The sequence below is a fragment of the Oryctolagus cuniculus genome, unplaced genomic scaffold (genome assembly GCF_051225735.1).
Source record: "Oryctolagus cuniculus isolate XC-2025 breed Fujian yellow rabbit unplaced genomic scaffold, ASM5122573v1 ptg000038l, whole genome shotgun sequence".
Taxonomy (NCBI): Eukaryota; Metazoa; Chordata; class Mammalia; order Lagomorpha; family Leporidae; genus Oryctolagus; species Oryctolagus cuniculus.
Window position 1 is genome coordinate 194394 of NW_028301686.1, and position 17008 is coordinate 211401.

General features: G+C 37.8%; 1 long non-coding RNA gene and 1 pseudogene across 6 annotated transcripts in view; one reads left to right on the plus strand and one right to left on the minus strand.

Annotated features, from left to right (window-relative positions):
- Positions 1-6806: 6806 nt before the first annotated feature.
- LOC149119077 (uncharacterized) overlaps positions 6807-17008 on the minus strand; it is an 82472-nt gene continuing 72270 nt past the window's right edge. For 5 of the 6 annotated variants that reach the window (XR_016228802.1, XR_016228803.1, XR_016228799.1 and 2 more), the window contains exons 2-3: positions 10297-10432; positions 6807-7244 (exon numbers count right to left, since the gene is read on the minus strand). This is a non-coding gene — a long non-coding RNA (uncharacterized LOC149119077). Of the gene's footprint in view, positions 7245-10296; positions 10433-12917; positions 12968-17008 lie in introns of those variants that run through there. The other variant, XR_016228804.1, reaches the window with a different exon arrangement.
- On the plus strand, positions 7482-7549 carry LOC149119078 (U6 spliceosomal RNA; annotated as a pseudogene).

Genomic DNA, 17008 nt, shown 5'->3' on the forward strand with positions numbered 1-17008 from the left:
ATTTGGCTGGATTTAGACACAAAGAAACTGGCTGTTTCCAGATTCATCCCCCTCTTCCACAGACTGACTCTGGAATTCTGATTGAATTCACCTCAAAATCGCACTCACACTCATTTTGGAGGGAATTAGAATCTGTCCCCTCAGCAGAAGCGTTCTATGTCATTTTCCAAAACACAGAAACTCATCTTGGTTGTGTTGCCTGTAGATTTCTAATCCTGAAAGGTCAATGCGCTGTGGTTTTTTTTTTTTTCTTTCATAATGGCTACTCTCCAAAACATGCTTGTATTGCATCAGAATACAAAATTTGGGAATAAGAAGGCAAAACCGACTCAGACCCAGAAAACATTTAGGAAATTGCCACTCAAGAAACCACAAATCGGCTGAGGCACCCAAAACAATGACAGCAAGCCAGAATTGGAGCAAGCCAACAGCTGCGCCCTGATTGAAAAAGAACCTTCCTCTTGTGCCCTGAACTCAATATGCCAGCCTCAAAACCAAAGCTCACATCAGAAAATTCATTACAAACCATGATAAATAAGAAAAATGAGAAAAAAGCCAAAAAAATGCAAGAATCCATAATGATATTGGACTAGATTTAGTCTCAAGAAAACCGAATGTTCCCGCATTCATCCACCCCTCCAGCTGATGCCTGTGGAATTCTGACTGAATTAACCTGAAAATCGTAGTGAAACTCAGTTTGGAGGGAATTAATATCTGTCACCTCAGCCAAAGTGTTCCATTTTATTTTCCAAAACACAAAAACTCACCTTGGTCGTGTTACCTGTAGATTTATATTCTTCAAATGCCTAATTGTAATGTTTTTTATTTCATAATGGCTACTCTGTCCAAACTCTTGTTTGTGTTGCGTCAGAATTACAAAATTTGGGAAGGAAGAAGGGAAAACCAACTCAGACCCAGAAAACATTTAGGAAATTGCCACACAAGAAACCACAAATCGGCTGAGGCACCCAAAACAATGACAGCAAGGCAGAATTGAAGCAGGCCAACAGCTGTGCCCTTTTTGAAAAAGACCATTCCTCCTGTGCACTGAACTCTATATTGCAGCCTCAAAACCAAAGCTCACATCAGAAAATTCATTACAAACCATGAAAAAAAGAAAAAAGAGAAAAAGCCAAAGAAATGCAAGAGTCCTTTGTGATATTGGGCTTGATTTAGTTGCAAGGAAACCAGCTGTTCCCGGATTCATCCACCCCTCCTAGCTGACTGGCTGTGGAATTCTGATTGAATTCACCTGAAAATCGCACTCACTCTCGATTTGGAGGAAATTAATATCTGCCCCTCAGTGGAAGGGTTCTATGTCATTTTCCAAAACCCAAAAACTCATCTTGGTCATGTTGCCTATGATTTCTAATCATGAAAACCCAATATGTTCTGTTTTTCAATTTCCTGATGGATCCTCGTTCTAAACCCTTGTTTGTATTGCATCAGAATACACAATTTGAAAAGGAAAAAGGCAAAACAAACTCAGACCAACAAAGCATTTAGGAAAAAGTCGCTCAAAATGAAAAATTGCCTGAGGCACCCAAAGCAATTACAGAAAGCCAGAATTGGAGAGAAACAACAGCTGTGCCCTAATTGAAAAAGACCATTCCTCTGGTTCCCTGAACTCCTTAAGCCAGCCTCAAAACCACAACCCACATCAGAAAATTTATTACAAACCATGATAAATAAGAAAATGTGAAAAATGCAAAAAAGAAAAAGAAATGCAAGAGTCCTTCGTGATATGGCGCTTGTTTTAGTACAAGGAAACCAGCTGTTTCCGGATTCATCCACCCCTCCCAGCTGACTGACTGTGGAATTCTGATTGTATTCACCTGAAAAGAGAGAACATTTATAAGTATATTGGGACTGTGGAACCTGTCATTTACCAATCACATGTTAGACTGAATCATAGACCAAATATAGGGAAGAAATCCTATGCATGTAAACCTTGTGGGAATTCATTCAGTATTAAATACCCTCCATCACAGCACTCATATTGTGGAAAACCCTCATGTGTGTAATGATTGTGTGGAAACCACTCACCAGAAGTCAGATCTCATTAGACATCAGAGAATTCACACAGGGTTGAAATCTTACAAATCTAATGACTGTGGGAAGTTCTTTGGCCAGAAGAAACACCTCATAAATCATCAGAGAATTCACACAGGTGAGAAACCTTTTGAATGTAATGACTGTGGAAAATCCTTTGGCCAGAAGGCAAACCTCATAAATCATCAGAGAATTCACACAGGTGAGAAACCTTATGAATGCAATTACTATGGAAAATCCTTTGGCCAGAAGGCAAACCTCATAAATCATCAGAGAATTCACAGAGGGGAGAAACCTTATGAATGCAATCATTGTGGAAAAGCCTTTGCTGAGAAATCAAAGCTCACAAAGCATCAGACAATTTGTACTGGGGGAAACCTTATGATTGCAATGACTGTGGAAAAACCTTTGCTGAGAAGTCAAACCTCAGAAAGTATCAGAGCCTTCACACCATGGAGAAAGCTTATAAATGAAATGACTGTGGAAAAGCCTTTGGTCCCATCCTTGCATACCAAGGATAAATCCCACTTGGTCTGGGTGGATGATCTTTCTGATGCATTGTTGGATTCAATTGGCCAGAATTCTGTTGCAGATCTTTGCATGTATGTTCATCAGGGAAATTGGTCTATAATTACTTTCTTTGTTGCACTTTTTTCAAGTTTAGGAATGAAGGTGATGTTGGCTTCATAGAAAGAATTTGGGAGAATCGCCTCTCTCTCAATTGTTTTGAATAACTTGAGAAGAATTGCAGTTAGTGCTTTAAATGTCTGTTAGAATTCAGCAGTGAAGCCTTCCAGTTTTGGGGTTTTCTTGGTAGTGATGGTCTTTATTACTGGTATCATTTCCATCTGGTTATGTGTGTGTTTAGGTTTTCTATATCTTTGTTGCTCAATTTAGGTAGGTTTTATGGATGGAAGGATGGTGGAAAGCCTCTTTGCTGTACTTCATAACTCATAAGATATCAGAGTATCCACACAGGGAATTTTCTACTTGACCTTTTTGTGCAAGTTATATCTCATGAAATATTAGAGAATTCACCAAGGGGAGAAATGCATGAATATAATACATGTGAATAGCCTTTGTGGTGCAAATCAGACCTCATCAAACATAAAAGAATTCTCATGGGGAGCAATTTTATGAATGTAATGACTCAGAGCCTTTTACCATAATTCAGCCCTCATTGTACATCATCAAATTCATATAGGGAAAAACTCCTTTGAAAGTAAAATCCCTTTAATTAGAAGCCATACCTCATAAGACAACAGGGAATTCACGTGGGAGAGAAACCTTATGGGTGTAATGAGTGTTGGAAAGCTCTGCCCAAATCTCTCCTTATATCAGAATGCACAACATATATATCTAATGAATGAAATAAATGTGAGAAAGTCATTTCACATAGGTAATGCCTCATAATCCATCATGGAATTTGAACAAGGGAGAGACCTTAACAATATAATGAATGTGGAAGAGCTTTTCTCCAAAATTCATGTAAGTATTGTGACAAAACCTTTTGCTGGAAATCACATCCTATCCAACAGAGACTCATGTAAAGGAGAAAGCTTATAAATATTATTAGAGTCAGAAGTCAATGGTACATCAGAGAATTGACACAGGTGGTTTCTTAGGCGTATACTGATTGTGCAAAAACATTTTCTTTGTTTCAGGCTTGTATAGACACAGAATTCACAAAAGGTGATAGTCTTTGCATGCTGTAAATACAATAAAACCTTTAGCCAGAAATTAGACATCAACAGACTTCAGAGAATTCATAAGGAACAAAAGTCTATGCAATGAATTTGGAAAATGTATTTCTGTTATAAATCAGTCTTCAATTCCCATGAATAGACTCACAAATGAGAAAACATGCATGCATAGAAAAGTTTTGTACCATAAATTATCTCTAGATGGTAAACTAATATATCACACAAAAGAAATATCATGAGTGTAATGGAATTGGGAAACCCTTTGCTATAAGGCAGATTTCCAGAAAGCTTAGCAAGATTACAGAAAAGTCTCTGAAAATGTAACATGTCTGAAAGATTTGTTGGCATCACAAACTGGAGGATAGCTCAAGTGCATGTGTTTTTGTGCCTGGCATCCAAATTGATATCTCTTTTTCTTTGATGAATTCCTTGTTTATTTATTTAGCAGATTTAGAGACAAAGGATTCCTGTCCATTGATTTACTACTATATGCCCACAATTGCCATGGTAAAGTATGGCAAAAACTGAGTGCTGGGGGCTGTGAATCTGATTCATCACTGATAACATTGAAGACATTGGTTCCTGGTTCTTATGCTGCTATGCATGGAAATGTTTCTCTAATTTCATTTTCAAATAGTTCATTGTTAATATAAAGAAATGCTTCTAATTTTTAAAATTTCATTGAAATAATTTGTGATTAATGTGTCCTAGTCATGCATTATTACAGGGTGTAGTGCAATATTTGCACACATTTATGCAGTAAAAAGTGATCAAGCTAAGCAACTACAGTTTTATTAAGTTTTTAAAGAGTTATTTATTTGAAAGACAGAGTTACAGAGAGAAGTAGCAGCAGAGAGAGAGAGAGGTCTTCCTCTGCCGGTTCACTCCCCAGATGGCCACAATGGCCGGAGCTCTGCCAATCTGATTCCAGGAACCAGGAGCTTCTTCCAGATCTCCCACTTGGGTGCAGGGACCCAAGGACTTGGGCCATCTTCTACTGCTTTCCCAGGCCATAGCAGAGAGTTGGATCAGAAGAGGAGCAGCCAGGACTAGAACTGGTACCCACATGGGATGCTGGTGCTTCAGGCCAGGGTGTTAGCCCACTGTGCCACAATGCTGGCCCCCAAGCAACTACAGTTTCTAATTCTTCTCCATGATTTGAGACTACCAGCTCCTCTCCTTCAGTTCTTTACACAGAACCTAATATGGTTGAATGTAGTCATCTCATTATATTATGGAACACCAGAAGTTCTTTCTGCCTCTTTGATTTTTGATACCTATTATCCAATCCCCCTCTATCCCTAGCTGCTTCCCTTCTCAGCCTCTAGTAATCACAGTTCTGTGTTCAGATCCATTATTTTCTTTCACTTCCACATGCGACAAGGACCAGGTGACATTTGTGTTCCTGCTTCTGTCTTATTTCAATTAATTTAATAATATTTTGTTCTTTTTTTGTATCTAAAAGAGGTTGCCCTGTCCATTGTTTTTCATTGATGGACAGCTAGATTGGTTTCAAATCCTGGCTGCAGTGAACTGTGTTATAGTGGCTGTGTTATGGGAAAATTGCTGTATCTTTGATATGCTCTCCTCCTTTCCTTCTAATAAAATTTCCTTATTCTATATAGCCAAGAGCAAGATAACTCTCACATGGTAGGTCAATTTTTATCTTAGTTTAATTTTTGTTATTTATTTGAAAGAGTTACAATAGAGGTAGAGACACAGAGAGGTCCTCCATTAGCTGGTTCGCTCTACAGATGACTACAAAGGCCAGAGTTATGCCATTATGAAACCTGGAGACGGGAGCTTCCTCTGGGTCTCCCACATGGGTGCATGGGCCCAAGGACTTGGGCCATCTTCTACTGCTATCCCAGGAGATAGCAGAGAGCAGTATTGGAAGAAGAGCAGCTGGAACTAGAACTGGCACCCAAATGGGATGCTGGCCCTTCAGGCCAGGGCTTTAACTCACTGCACAACAGCGCCAGCCCCAATTTTTATCCTTTTTAAGGAATGACCATACTGTTCTGCATAACATCTGTACTAACTTGTGTTTTCACCCACCATATATGATGGTTTTCTTTTCCCATGTGCTCTCTAGCATTTGTTATTTTTTATCAGTTTGGCATAAAAATGATATAGTATTGTTCATGTTTTTGTGTATTTTGAAATCAGTTAATTTGTTTATTAAATCTTTATTATTTGAAAGGTGGATTTAGAGAGAGAGGGAAAGACATAGATAGCTTTCATCTGCTGGCTCACACCCCAGAGAGTTTCAACAGTTGAGCCTGGGGCATGCTGGAGTCAGGAGCTTCATCCAAGTCTCCCACATGAGTGGCAAGGACCTGAGTCCTTCGTCCATCTTCTGCTGGTTTCCCAGGTGTTTAGCAGTGAGCTAAATTGGAAGTGGAGATTCCTAAACTCAAAGTGGAACTCAGATGTTATGCTGGCCTCACAGATTGCAGCTTTCCCCACTTGGCCACAATGCCAGCCCCTCTATCAATTTAATTCCTCAAAAATAGCTCAGTAATGTTGGCATCTATCTCATTTTGTTTTTTCTCTGTTATTATTCAACTTATTGATGTCTTATTTTTGTTCACATTATTCCTCTCAATTGCTCTACCTGAGGTGAGTAGGGCTGCTGTGTTGCTTAAATGAAGTGTATGCTTTAGATTACTCATTTAATGAGTGCATGTCATTCACATAGCACTTCACTGAAGTTCTACTATGTCCCAAATCCTCTTCTAGGCACAGAATTTAGACCACTTTTCTCTTAGGCCCAGATCTTGCCTTTAACATACTACTTGGAATTTAGTAGCTCATGAAATCTGCAGACTGCATAAATGAATGAATATTTTGAGGGCTGTGCTTTTGTGGAGGAACTTCATAGGAGACCGAAGGAATAAAATAAATCAAAAGTATCCACAGTATATAGAATGTATACTATTTTACAAGTCACAGAGAAGAAGAAGAAGAAGGAAAGTAGTAAGACTAGAAAGTTTGTGGCAAGACTAACAGGCGCTGGTCAAGAACTTAATAAGCACATTAGGAAAGCAGTAAGGTTTCTTTTTTTTTTTTTTTTTGAGGAAAAGTTTTTATTTCTAGTGATGAAATTGGCTACAGAACATTATGAAAGTTTAAAAATACAAAGAGAAATTGTCTATAATTAATAGATTCAAAATTTGACAATCAGTGAATATCATTATTAGTCATTACCAACAACAGTTATTGATTTGAAAGGCAGAGTGACAGGAAGAGGGAACCACTGCTTCACTCCCCAGACACTTGCAATAGCCAAAGCTTGACCAAGCCAAAACCAGGAACTGGGAATTCATTCTGGATGTCCCATTTGGGTGCAGGGACCCAAGCACTTCTGCCATCCTCCGTCTCCTCCCAGGGTGCACACTAGCAGAAACTTGCCTCAAAGCAGAGAAGCTACCACTCAAGCCAGGCATTTGTATATGGGATGTGGGTGTGTGGTGGTGATAGCAAGCCCTCATGGATAAAAAAAAACAAAAAAAAAAAAAAACAAAGTTATTTCTATGCCAAGGAAATTACTCTGTAGTCTTTCTCTTATAAACTACGTATTGCTGAACCTAGATAATTTTTCCTTTATTTAACAATGACATGAAAATGTCAGTTGAGTTGGCTTTCCTGAAGACCTTGTTTCTTGAATATTAGTGGCTAGCTGAGATAAATTCTTTTCATCTCTTTCTCGCTTCGGCAGCACATGTGCTCGCTTCGGCAGCACATATACTAAAATTGGAATGATACAGAGAAGATTAGCATGCCCCTGCGCAGTAAGGTTTCTTTACCTCCCTGTAGGCTCTGCTCTCCAGAGGTGAACAGGGTCCTCTAAACCCACTTGCTGCACACACAAACACCTGAGTGTTGTATTCTCCCACAGGTGTTGGAGACTGATATGGTGTTCTGATTTATATTTACATAATGGCTAGTGACATCGGGCATATTCACATGTTTTGACCATGTACATTTCTTCTGAGAAATGTCTATTCAGATCCTTGCCTGTTTCTTCACTGTATTTTTTGGAGTTTTTCCAATTCATGTAAATGTTCTGGAAATCTGTAAACATTCAGAGTTTTAATTTTTCCTGCCATCTGTTCATTGTATCTACACTCTGATGTTTACTTTGTTGTGAAGAAGTATCTTAGTTGGATATACTCAAATGTCTCTGTTTTTATTTTTGTGACTATTGCTATTGGAATCTTACCCAAAAGCTATTGTGTGTTGACAATATTTAGAGTTTCCCTATGTTTACTTGGGTTTGGGTCTTATGATTACATTTTAATTCACTGTGAGTTCACTTTCACATAGTGTAAGAGATGTTGGAGTCTCTTTTCAGGCTTCTACATATGGATAATCAAGTTCCTCTGCACCACTTGTGAAAGAGATTCTTCTTTCTCCAGTTCATTTGAGTTCCTTTGTTAAATATGAGTTGCTGGTAGAAATTTGGGTTTATTTCTATGCTACCAAGTCTTTTCCATTGAACTATGTGTCTGTTATTATATCAGTGCTAACACTTCTTCTTTTTTTTTTGCAGTATATTTATTTGAAAGGCAGAGTTACAGAGAGGTAGAGGCAGAGAGAGAGAGAGGTCTTCCATCCACTGGTTTACTCCCCAAATGGCCACAATGGCCGGAGCTCTGTTGATCTGAATCCAAGTGTCAGGAGCTTCTTCCAGGTCTCTATGCAGGTGCAGGGGCCCAAAGACTTTGGCCATTTTCTACTTTTTTCTCAGGCTATACCAGAGAGGGGTATAAGAAGTGGAGCAGCTGGGAAACATACTGGCACCCATATGAGATGCCGGCACTGCAGACGGTGACTTTACCTGCTTTGTCATAGTGCTGACCCCTGTAATATGTCTTAAAATATGGTGTGATGTCTCCAGCTTTTTTTTTGCTTTATAATATTGCTTTAGATGTTAAGCATCTCTCATGTTTCTATGTGAATTTTAGCATCATTTTTTCTAGCTCTGAGAACATCGTTGGTATGTTGATTGGGATTACATTGAATTTGCAAATTGCTTTTGGTAGTATGGATATTTTGGTATTATTCTTCCCATTCACAAACATAAGTTTTCTGTGAGACTGTCAAAAAGCCTTGACAAAAATTGGACTTTATTACACAAAAATTCATCACTTTTTGGGATCATTTAAATCCATAATTTTGCACTAATATTTGATAAATAATTAAAGACTTTGAGCATTTTAGTAGGAGAAATTAAAATATTTATCAATTTATTCAAATATTGTTTAGATGTGATATTCAAATATTGTTTAGAGCCATTGTCTGTATTCCCTCTAAATTACGATCTTTTTGCTTTTTGCCTGTTAAACTTGTCCCTTGATTCAAGAACCCTTTTTAATGTAATGTAAACTGAAAATGTCATTTCATAAGCTAAAAAAAATGACAAAGAAGGAAAAAGAAGGGAGGGAGGTTGAGTATATAATTATGTTCTCCGAATTTTTTCTATAAAACATATTGAATCATTTAAAAGCTAATTAAAATTAAACTCAAAATTGGACCATTATGACCAATATTTAAAACAAGTGATTAAAAACTGTAGATGTCTTCAATTTTGATTATCATTCTTCTTTAGAATATCTGAAAGAAATCCGGCTTCTCACTTTAAAATATACCAGTGTGTTAGAATTCAGTATTAAATGACTTTGTTTAAAAGTTTTATTTAATCTATTGCTTTAAGTAGTAATACTATGGCCATTGTAAAACAAAATCCTTATCATTTTTCATAAAACAGAAAGGGCCTTTAAAACATCATCACTAAAAATATTAAGAGACCTAAAATATAACATTCTTAAAACCCAAGTGATACCATTCAAAATTTTCAAATATGCAGGGATAGTTCATGTCAAGTAACTAAATAATTGTTAAGTGTATATATGGAATAGCTTCTATAAATTCTTTTGGCAAGGGCTGGCACTGTGGCATAGTGGGTGAGGCTGCCACCTGCAGTGCTGGTATTCCATAGGGGCATCAGTTCAAGACCTGGCTGCTCCACTTCCTATCCAGCTCTCTGCTATGGCCTGGGAAACACTATAAAATGGTGCAAGTCCTTGGGCCCCTGCACCTGCATAGGAGACCAGGAAGAGGCTCCTGGCTCCTGCCTTCCAGTCAGCACAGCTGCAGCCATGGAGGCCAACTGTGGAGTGAACCAGTGAATGGAAGACCATTCTCTCTGCCTGTCCTTCTCTCTCTGTGTAATTCTGACTTTCAAATAATATAAATAAATCTTTAAAATTTTTTTTGGCAAATAGATGAAGCTACTTGTTATACATTTCAAATAAATAGCAAACATACTAGAAAAATATATTGAATAAAATTTAAGCAACTCATAGCTATACACAGAAATTTCTCACCATAACAACATAGCAACCACTAAATTTCCAAATTCAATTTTCCACAACTTAGAATCTTTAACTCCAGAAGGAGTACAAAATTGACAGAACAGTGGCCTATGTATCAGGATACCTAATGCTAATACAGAATTATCCCTGCCACAACTTACCTATGTGACCTTGAACAATTCACTTTACTTCTCTGGGCTTGGCATTTAGCATCCTCATGTGATAAAGGAGGCTTGGATAAGATCAGTTGTACTCTATCTTGAGACTTCAATGATCTCTCAGTTTCCAAACAGGCACCTTAAGGGAAAGTAAACCTTTAGATCAAAGCTTACATTTTTAAATATAAATATATTTTAAACTGTTTCTACAACTAGTACAAAACAACACATTCAAATGTGTACCATGCCACTTTTCAATATTTGGGAATAATTAATGCATCATTTTAGAGCATTGTCTTGAGGCCAGTGCTGTGGTGTAGCTAGTAAAGCCACTGCATGCAGTGGGGGCATCCCACATGGAGGCCGGTTCAAGTCCAGGCTGCTCCATTTTCCATTCAGCTGTCTGCTATAGCCTGGGAGAGCAGTAGGAAGTTGGCCCAAGTCCTTGGGCCCCTGAATCTGCATGGGAGACCCTGAAGAGGTCCTGGCTCCTGGTTTCAGATTGGCATATCTCTGACCTTTTAGGCCATCTGGGGAGTGAACCAGCAGATGGAGGACCTCTCTCTCTCTCTCTCTTCCTCTTGTTCACTATCTGTGTAACTCTGACTTCCAAATAAATAAATAAATAAATCTTTTAAAAAATCAAAAGAATATTGTCTGGCACACAGTGAACCACTAAGTACAAGATATTATTAGTAATATTAGATTGAAATATTGAAATAAACTAGGCAATAAGCCTTAAGATGCAAATTAATACCAAGAAATATAATCTCAAATTTCTGTGTTCAACAAGGTAGTCTCTTTTCACTACTAACTTTATACTAAATAAGATATTTTGATATTTTGTTAAGAGTAAATTTATCGGGGGCCAGCGCCGTGGCTCACTTGGTTAATTCTCCACCTGTGGTGCTGGTATCCCTTATGGGCAAAGTGTTCTAGTCCTGGTTGCTCCTCTTTCAGTCCAGCTTTCTGCTATGGCCCGGGAAGGCAGTAGAGGATGGCCCAAGTGCTTGGGCCCTGCACCCGGATGGGAGACCAGGAGAAAGCACCTGACTCCTGGCTTTGGATGGGCACAGCTCCAACTGTGGCAGCCATCTGGGGACTGAACCAATGGAAGGAAGACCTTTCTGATTTCTCACTGTATATAACTCTACCTGTCAAATAAAAAAAAATTATTAGTTTTTCATAAAAACTGCAGTATTGAAAAAGTTCTAAAATCCCTCTAATTCTAAATGTCTGTGACTGCTAACTCATTAGCACATATTGCATTCTTTACATCTGGGTAATCATGACAATTCACTTTTAAATGATTAACAGATCTGCTGTTATATATAAATACATGCTTTTCCGAAAATCATACAATAAGCAGGCTACATACTTTACTTCAAGTAGAACTGCCATATCCAGTCCTACAATTGTAAATAAGACAGTTTCAATTGTTCAGCATTATCAATTATAAATTCCAATCGTGTAGCAATACTCATAAGAATTTAGGGGGCCGATGCTGTGGAGTAGCAAGTAGAGCTGTGGCTTGCAGTGCTGACATTCCAATTGGGTGCCAGTTCAAGTCCTGGCTACTCAAATTACTATCCATCTTTTTAGGCAAGTAAGACTTACTATCCAGCAGTAGAGGATGGCCCAGGCCCTTGGGCTCCTGCACCTGCATAGGAGACCCAAAAGAAGCTGCTGGCTCCTGGCTTTGGATTGGCAGAGCTCCAGCCATTGTGGCCAAATGGGGAGTGAACCAGCGGTTGGAAGACTGCTCTCTCTCTCTCTCTCTCCTTCTCTGTGTAACTCTGATTTTCAAGTAAAATAAATGAATCTTTTTTTAAAAAGGATGAAATAAAAAGGAAGATGAAGATTACAAAATTGTTTAATTTTTTTAATAAATATAAATTTCCAAAGTACAGCTTTTGGATTACAGTGGCTTCCCCTCCCCCAAAACATCCCTCCCACCCATAATCCTCCTATTTCCTGCTTCCTCTCCCATCCCAGAAGATTACAAAATTGTATGAAGGACATTTGTACAGTAAACAAATATACTGATTTCCAATGCAATATTTGAATACTTGAAGCAGGAAGGCTAAGTACTTCTTTGCCAAAATAACATGTTTTCTCCAGTGTAAAACCCATTTGCCATCCCAATACACAAAGGGATTTGGGGCAAGAAGGAAAAAAGAAGTCCACACATGCAGAAATTTTAAGCAAAACAAAATAGAGAATGTATTTAGTTTCATGTAAATCACATGAGAATTAATAGTATTCTACCAATTTGCAACAAATATTTTTAACTTTAATGAATGAATGAACTTTCAGTTACATAGCAGGAAACTTCTACCCTCTCCCATAAAACTGAAAGAGAAACTTTTTAAAAGTAAAAACTGATGAAAGAATTCTGCAATACATGTTAATGTTAAGTAGCCCAGCAGAGTTTATTTAGAAATACAAACACACACACAGAAAATAAATACATTAAAATCTTACTGAATAGTCCAGTAATAGTTCAGGATCCAATATGTGTGCAAAAGATTCTGGATTTCCCAGTCACTTTGTATAGGAAATGATGTGCTTTGCTATGTAGCATGTAACTTTAGATTCCTGAACACCTCCACTTTGCTTCTTACCCTGAGTCCCAGCAAATACAGGAACACAGCTGTTGAGTCATTCATTTTCTGGATTTGGGAATATCAAAGAATTAATGAGTATAGAAAGTTGTACAGCAAAGACCAAGAATATCCAAGGGAGGTCAGGAAAATCAATTGAACAAGTCAAAATACTATGAATGTATACTGAATGCTCTGTTTTTAATATGTCTTACTTACCTAAAAAGACATGAGGGCTATTGCTCTCTCTCTTAATACAACTAAGGAGAAGATATCACCAATGCTCAAGAAAAATGAATACACAGCAGAGCTAATACAAAATCCCCAAATTCCAAAATAGAAAAACTGGATATGCACTCCTTACACACACCCTGAAGTGGCAATGAAGTAGAACAAATCTAAAATTAGAAAAAAATCTTTTTTTAAAGATTTATTTATTTATTTGAAAGTCAGAGTTGCACAGAGAGAGGCAGAGAAGAGAGAGGGGTCTTCCATCCACTGGTTCTCTCCCCAGTTGGCTGCAATGGCCAGAGTTGTGCCAATCCAAAGCCAGGAGCAAGGAGCTTCTTCCAGGTCTCCCACATGGGTGCAGGGGCCCAGGACTTGGGCCATCTTCTACTGCTTTCCCAGGCTATAGCAGAGATCTGGATCCATATGAGCTGCCAGCACTGCAAGTGGTGGCTCTACCCACTATGCCACACCGCTGGCCCCGAAAATTCTTGTCAAATTAAGAACATTTAACCTTTGTTTTAGAGTGCATTATTAAAATATCTAAACTGGGGGAATACATAATTTCTTTCTTTAGAAATCAGAAGAGAAAAAGAACACTTCAAGCCTACTGTGACACCACACAGAAGGAATGGAGAATCATGATCCCAATTAGCCTAGGGACAGAATAAAAGGGAGGGAAATAGGAACAACAGAATTAAGATGAATAAGCTTTGACAGCTGAGGGAATCTGAATGTAAAGAAAAGGCATGCAGTTAACTGAAACAATAGAGATAATTCTGAGAGGAAAAAACATTGTTAAGTCATATTAATGGGGCCAGAGCTGTGACTTAGTAAAGTAAAAAAAAAAAATCTAAAATTTGTTTTTAAATTATATAATTAAAAAAGATAAAAAAGATGTTCAATCTTAAGTCTCTACAGCATAAGATATACATCAATTTTCCCAGGTTCTATTTGCATTTATTAACAAAGTTTCATGGGTGTAATCACTAAAGTGGCTCCAATAAGTCTTTTTATAAAAATTATTTTTTATTTTGACAGGCAGAGTGGACAGTGAGAGAGACAGAGAGAAAGGTCTTCCTTTTTCTGTTGGTTTACCCCCTAGTGACCGCTGCCGCCAGTGTGCTGCAGCTGGCACATGGCACTGATCCAAAGCCAGGAGCCAAGTGCTTCCTCCTGGTCTCCCATGCAGGTACGGGGCCCAAGCACTTTGGCCATCCTCCATTGCACTCCTGGGCCATAGCAGAGAGCTGGACTGGAAGTGGAGCAACTGGGACAGAATCTGGCTCTCCCAGCAGGACTAGAACTTGGTGTGCCTGCACCGCAGGTGGAGGATTAGCTTATTGAGCCATGGAGCCTGCCTCCAATAAGTCTTAACCTGGGATGCAACTAAATTTAACAAGGATACTCAATAGGAATTTTAGAAGAATTCCAAAATATGTATCAGAATAAAAATAAATACTTTACTTGGTACATCTCATTTTAACTATACTATTGTCTAAATTTCCAAATGTCAGATGTACTAAAAAAATCCCCAAAGCAGCAGAGTTGGTCCGACATGATGAGGAATAAAATAAAGAAAATGAGAATTCGCAGATCCCAGATTAAAATAACCAAGAAGGCCCAATAAAAGAAAACTCAATGTCTTCATACACTAACATTTATTACCTCAGATTTATTTAACAAAAAGGTGATTATTCCAGCTACATCCTATTAGGTAGCCCAATTTTACCTGCTAAATCCATTTAAAAAAAGCACCTCATGATATATTACTAAAATCATATTGCTATATGCCATCCACCATGTCCACTGTACCTTATACCTAATGTTAACAGATCTGATGAAAATCAGTAGATAAATGATGTGTCTTAACCACGTGTGGGAAATGTCTTTTGTTCAACGTTTTTCCAAAAACCCCTCAGTCTCAGTTTGCCTTCACCTTGAAAAGACACTTCTGAGGTTTACTAATCAGTCCAGCTTCTTCGGGCCTCCCTCCAATGCAAGGGGCTAAAATCCATCAAAATAAACTCTAGGCACTGTCCTTGTGCTCCCAGTGACTTTTTCACTCTAGGGGCTCACAAACCTTCTAAATTCTTTAGATCACCTGTGATGTCCATTAGTTCTCAAAGACTATGATGCAAGTAATTTCCCCTCTTGGAACCTTGTTATTAACTGTGCTGTATGAGAAATGAAGTCTCCTACACACCTTGTGCTTATGATTCTCCAAACCATGTTGCCTGCTAGGACTTTGGCCATGAATATAGGACAGCAATACCTGAACATGATTACTGAGATCTCCTTAATAAAGGATAGACTGGGGCCAGCACTGTGGTGCAGTGGTGTAATCCTTTACCTGCAATGCTGGCACCCCATATGAGCACCAGTTCTAGTCCCCATTTCTCCTTTTCCCATCCAGCTCTCTGCAATAGCCTGGGAAAGCAGTAGAAGCTGTTCCAAGTGCTTTGGTCCCTGCCAAAATATGGGAGACCTGGAAGCTCCTAGCTCAGATTGGCCCAGCTGCAGACTTTGCAGTCATTAGGGGAGTAAATGAGCATATGGAAGACCTTTCTGTGTCTCTTCTTCTCACTCTCTGTAAGTAAACCTGTCAACTACATAAATAAATTCCTTATATATATATTTACATTTATTTATATATTTATGTATATAAATATATTCATATATAAAATATATTATAATTTATCATACAATATATTATATAATATATAATTATAAACAGATAATATTATATAATTTATTATATGTATTTTATATATATATATATATATATTATTGAGATGACTTCAATAGCCAGAGTGTGGCCAGGTTGAAACCAGGAGCTTTTCCTCTGATGTGTGTCCCAGGAACCCAGGTACTTGGAGCATCTTTCACTGCTTTTTCAATCCATTGGTAAGGAGCTGGATCAGAAATAATTATTTATATATAAATAACAAATTCATATATAATATATACAATTATATATTTATAATAATTATATGCAATTCTATATTATGTATAGAAATATATAGTATAATATATAATATATATTATAATATAAATATATATATATGATGGACCAAAATATGGTATTCTCCATTTGGCAGAAGGGACAGGCTCCAATATCTACTGTCTATGTCAGTATGTCAGCATAATGCAGGAGGTAACCCCTCTACCAAATAAGAAAATCTATTTCAGTTCAGCTGGACATCATTCTGCTGACTGTTGACCTTATTACTGTTAGTCTGGATGCTTTCATTGGTTGCAATCCAGAGACCCAATTTTCCCATAGATATAAACATCAGCAAACATGAAAATTTGGTAAGAAAAGCTTAAACTGAGAGTTATGATTAATAACTATTTTTTTTAATTTTTATTTAATGCATATAAATTTCCAAAGTACGACTTATGGATTACAATGGCTTCCCCCCCATACCGTCCCTCCCACCCACAACCCTCCCCTTTCCCACTCCCTCTCCCCTTCCATTCACATCAAGATTCATTTTTGATTATCTTAATATACAGAAGATCAGCTTAGTATACATCAAGTATGGATTTCAACAGTTTGCTCCCACACAGAAACATAAAGTGAAAAATAATAGATGATTTTTTTTTAAATGATGATGAAATCAGAGCAGACCTATTGTCATGTTTAATCCCAGTGAGAGTCAAGTTGGGAATTGATAATTTCTTTTTTTTTTTTTAACAGAGGATCAGTTTAGTATGCATTAAGTAAGGATTTCAACAGTTTGCACCCCCATAGAAACACAAAGTGAAATATATTGTTTGAGTACTCGTTATAGCATTAAATCTCAATGTACAGCACATTAAGGATAGAGACCCTACATGAGGAGTAAGTGCACAGTGACTCCTGTTGTTGACTTTACCAA